The following is a 4,870-nucleotide window of genomic DNA, read 5'->3' as shown; positions in this document are numbered from 1 at the left end:
ACCCCCCCCCACACACAGACAGATACACACACAGACAGACAGACACACACACACAGGCGCACACACACATCCCAACTCCTATTGGTCGCTAATAGAAATAAAATCTTTCTCCCCTCAGCCGCTCATTTAGAGCTGCTTAAGGTTCCCCTGTGCCTGGGTACCACCCACACAGCGGGGTCCAGGAAAGGCGAGTCCGCTGACTGCGAGGTTGTTACTGACTCCTGCAATCTTCTGCCTTTTCTCTCTCTCTCTCTCTGTCTTTCACCCCCTCCCGGGTCGATTGGAGAGGGGAGTGCCTGCTGGTTGGGATCTTAACAAAGACGAGAAGCGAAGGGGGTGTGGTGGGGTGGGGGGGGATGTGTCCCGCAGTATTTGCAAACACACAGTCGGTACAACCCACCGGTACACCAGCCACTCCATGAGCTATTTAGTATTTATTCAGGGAATTTGGACATCGCTGGCTGGGCCAACACTTATTGACTGTCTTTAGCTGCCTTTGAAAGGGTGGGGGTGAGCTAGTTTCATGAACCGTGCAGCCGTAGTCGGGGAGTCATAGAGCTGGACAGCACGGAAACAGGCCATTCGGTCCAACTCGTCCGTGCTGATCAGATATCCGAAATTCATCTCGCCCCATTTGCCAGCATTTGACCCATATCCCTCCAAACCCTTCCTATTCATATACCCATCCAGATGCCTTTTAAATGTAGTCATGATACCAGCCTCCACCACGTCCTCTGGCAGCTCATTCCATACATGCACTACCCTTCTCCCCGAAAACAAAAGTTGCCCCTCAGGTCCCTTTCAAATCTTTCCCCTCTCGCATTAAACTCTGCCCCCATGTGCTGTGGGTTGATCCACAATACCCTAAGACAGGGGATTTCCAGGATTTTGACCCAGCGACAGTGAAGGAACGGCGATAATACTTCCCAGTCTGGATGGCGAGTGGCTTGGAGGACTGGCAGGGGTGAGGGGGTGGTGTTCCCATGTATCTGAGCATCACTGGACCCGAAATGTTAACTCTGCTTTCCCTCCACAGATGCTGCCAGACCTGCTGAGCTTCTCCAGCAATTTCTGCTTTATTGTCGTCGTTGCACATGTAGCTGCTGCCTTGTCCTTCCAGATGGAATTGGACCTGGGGTGGTCCTTGGAGTGCCCGCTCCGTCTACATCTGACGGCGCTCTGAAAGCCAGTGCTTCCAATTAAACCTGTTGGACTATAACCTGGTGTGGTGTGATTTTTAACCTTGTAACACCCCAGTCGGAACGTGGCTGAGAGTTTTGGAAGCGGGCTAGTGTTTCTGTAGCCAGGTGCGAGTGTCAGTATCTGCCCTGAGGTGAGGCAGATTCCAGGGGGCGGGATGGGTTGGGGAGGGGGCTGTGTGATGTGAGCTGGCGGCAGGGATGGACACGGGAAGGGGGTGGGGGTGGGGGGTTGGAGTGTGCGGGAGAAGGGCATAGTCCTGGTAGCACAGTGTGGAGTCTTCACTGACAAACAAGTCGGAGCTGCGGGCGGCAGTTAATGTAAACATTTGGTTAAATACACTGGCGATAGAAATTAACTTCAATGTATCGTGTGTGTGTGTGTATAAAAAAAAAATAAAGAGGGGGGAAGCTTTAAATCAGACCCTGCAAACTGAAGATGGTAAATGGGATTTTGGTCAAATTCCAATGGACACGGAATGCTTTGACTCAATGGTGTGTGTCACAATCTCAATATATGTCGGTAAATGTCTCACCTTCAGCCTGTTATATCTGGAATACATTATATTAATTAAGTCTAGGGCGATTTACCTTCCTCGGAGATACATTCTGCAGCGCAATTAGGAATATACCGGCCCTCGGTATGAATATTCAGGAGTCTGTCAATTAATTAGCAGACAGGATAACTCATTATGTCTGTAAAGGCCTTTAGTGCTGTACAGAATTAAGGTCTGTGGTAGCGTGCAGGATTGGTGAACATTTCACAACATACTCATTTAACTTCATTAGCATAGCGGTTACAAAGCCGCCCTTTTTATTAATTATAATGTTCATTAATTTACCTCTGATTATAACACTCGGTGCGAGCTGACTGGGCCAGAGAGCAGTTCTGGTTTAATTGGAACCCACTTGCTTTCAGAGATTTACCACTCGCTTTGTGGCATTATCTCTCCTCTTCGCCGACTCCCTCTAAAACTAAAAAAAAACAGTGGGAAGATCAATATTAAATCTGAGATCACAAAGGGAGCTGTTAAATAGATACTAAATTAATATGCATGTAAAATTAATTAGCCGTCTTTCGTGATATCAAAACGGCCGACAAATAAGTACCTGTACAGAACACCTTCTGGGCGTTTGGAACATATGCTGGAATTATACTTAATCGACTAATTACATAAATTACGCATTAACTTTACAACGCACCAAGTATAAAAGATATCTCAATTAATTGCGCATATATTAAGGTAGGAAAGGGGGAGGTCGAACTCCCTTAACCTCTGGTGGCGAAAGTCACATTTCGGGTGTTTTTTTTTAAACAGGGGGAACGGGTTCTACAGAAAACCGGAGAAAGCACACTCCGGGGGTGGGGGGGGGGGGGGGACTACACTGTTGGTGTAGTCATCTGATGGGATCGGATGAGGGCTGCACCCTCTGCTCATCCTATAGACCGTCCTCAAGAGGTTTCTTCACATCTCCACCCCAGCATTCACCCCCACCTCCGAAAAGAGACCCCCCCCCCAAAAAAAAAGAAAAGCTATTGTTCTCTCTCTGACAACTGCCTCTCTATCCCTCTGGTACATTGGTGCCCAGAGGATTAATGCTTGCAGTGCCCATCCCTGCCAGCCCCATGCCTCCCTACCGTCCGATTTCTCTAGCGTTATTCCCACCCCACCCTCCCATAGACATGCACACACCGTGGCTGTTAATTTGCTGCTGTTGACGAGCTAGAATTGTCAGGCCGAGTCTCAGGGACACTTTGTTTACTGTGGAACTGTGATTAATCGAGAGCAAATAGCTTATATTTTTTTTTCAAAATAAAGGCATGCACTAACAGATTCAAGAACAGCTTCTTCCCCGCTGTTATAAGGTTTCTGAATGGACGCCTCAGTTTTTAAATGTTGATTTCGCTCATTGTGCGTCTAGTGTGCAGTCCCAACATTGGCTCTGTTCTCTGACCCTGACGCAGTACCATCCGCCTGCATCGCACACAAAACTTTTCACTGTACCTAAGTACAGGTGACGATGATAAACCAGATCAAAAATCTCGAGGAACCTTTCTCCAATGTATTTTCTCCGCACGGTACCTCCCCTTCTCTCTGCCTGCATTCCCGAGAGCTGGAAATATTCTCTGTTCTATCTCCTCACTCACACCTGGGGGAGGGAGGTTGCTAGTGGTGCTGGGTGGGTGTGGAGTAGGTTTGGAGATTGCCAGCCGAGAGATACCACTGGATTGACGGGCGGAGCAGCCAAATTGCACGGTACGATCCCACACACACACAAAAAAACACAGCGGGTTGCCCCTGTCCACCGGACGGCTGAGGAGACTCTCTGCCCTGTCTTTGTCGAATGTTTTGTTTTTTTTTGTCCCTGAGCCTTGCTATATCACCTCTTCTTGTTCAAGATGGGAGTATAATAATACAGGGAGAGAAATTCAGATAGGCTAGGAGCGGAAAGATGGATTAAGGCAGGACGCCGCTTGTCCCAGAGTTAAGTGCTTTTCCCATTTAATTTCAAACGGGGAGAGAGAGAGGGAGCAAATGCTGGTAGACACAGGCAGAGAGATGGAGAGAGGCAGGCAGACAGAAGATTGAGACAGAGAAAAAGAGAGAATGAGATAGGAATAGATATAGTTAAGAGAGAGAAAAGACATCAAGATAAAGATAGCAAGGAAATAATATAGGGAGAGGGAATGGTTAAAAAGTAGACAGGGTGAGAGACAGAGTCATACAGTAAAACGAATTAATACAGAAACTGGGGCATCGAAAGAGAGGATGTTAGGAGTGAGACAGAGGCTGAATCGGAGGCTGAGAGACAGACAGAAGCTTTGAGAAAAACACAACCCGAGTGCGAGGGAACCAGAACCTGTCGGAAATCGATTGAAACGAGCAGAGAGGATGGGGGACAGCGCAAAAGTGGAGGGAAAGAGAGGGGGATATAGAAATTGGGATGGAAACAGCGAGCGAGAGAGATCTGAAATCATGACAGCGACAGAGAGACATAAACAGGGAGCTGGGTAAGGCATGTCCTGCACGGAAAGGAGGTTGAGAGAAAATGTGGGGCTGAGTGTATTTTATAGACGGTGGGGCGGGGGGAGATGGAATGAGGAGTCGTGTCTGTAGTGGGCCCACTGCAGTACTCTATTCTAGGGGCTGGTATCCTGGCTATAAGGGCTACAGTAGCCTGTATAAACTTTAGATTACTTACAGTGTGGAAACAGGCCCTTCGGCCCAACAAGTCCACACCGACCCGCCAAAGCGCAACCCACCCAGACCCATTCCCCTACACCTAACACTACGTGCAATTTAGCATGGCCAATTCACCCTGACCTGCACATCTTTGGATTGTGGGAGGAAACCGGAGCACCCGGAGGAAACTCACGCAGACACGGGGAGAATGTGCAAACTCCACACAGTCGCCTGAGGCGGGAACTGAACCCGGGTCTCTGGCGCTGTGAGGCAGCAGTGCTAACCACTGTGCCACCGTGCCGCCCATACACAGGCACACACACATCCAAACACACACACTCACACACGCACCCATACACACACACACACACACATCCAAACACACACACACCCATACACACACACACCCATACACACACACACATCCAAACACACACACACATACACACACACCCATACACACACACACCCATACACACACACACA

The sequence above is a fragment of the Chiloscyllium plagiosum genome, chromosome 40, assembly GCF_004010195.1.
Source record: "Chiloscyllium plagiosum isolate BGI_BamShark_2017 chromosome 40, ASM401019v2, whole genome shotgun sequence".
Classification (NCBI taxonomy): domain Eukaryota; kingdom Metazoa; phylum Chordata; class Chondrichthyes; order Orectolobiformes; family Hemiscylliidae; genus Chiloscyllium; species Chiloscyllium plagiosum.
The sequence above is the reverse complement of the archived record's forward strand: the minus strand, read 5'-3'. Positions refer to the sequence as shown.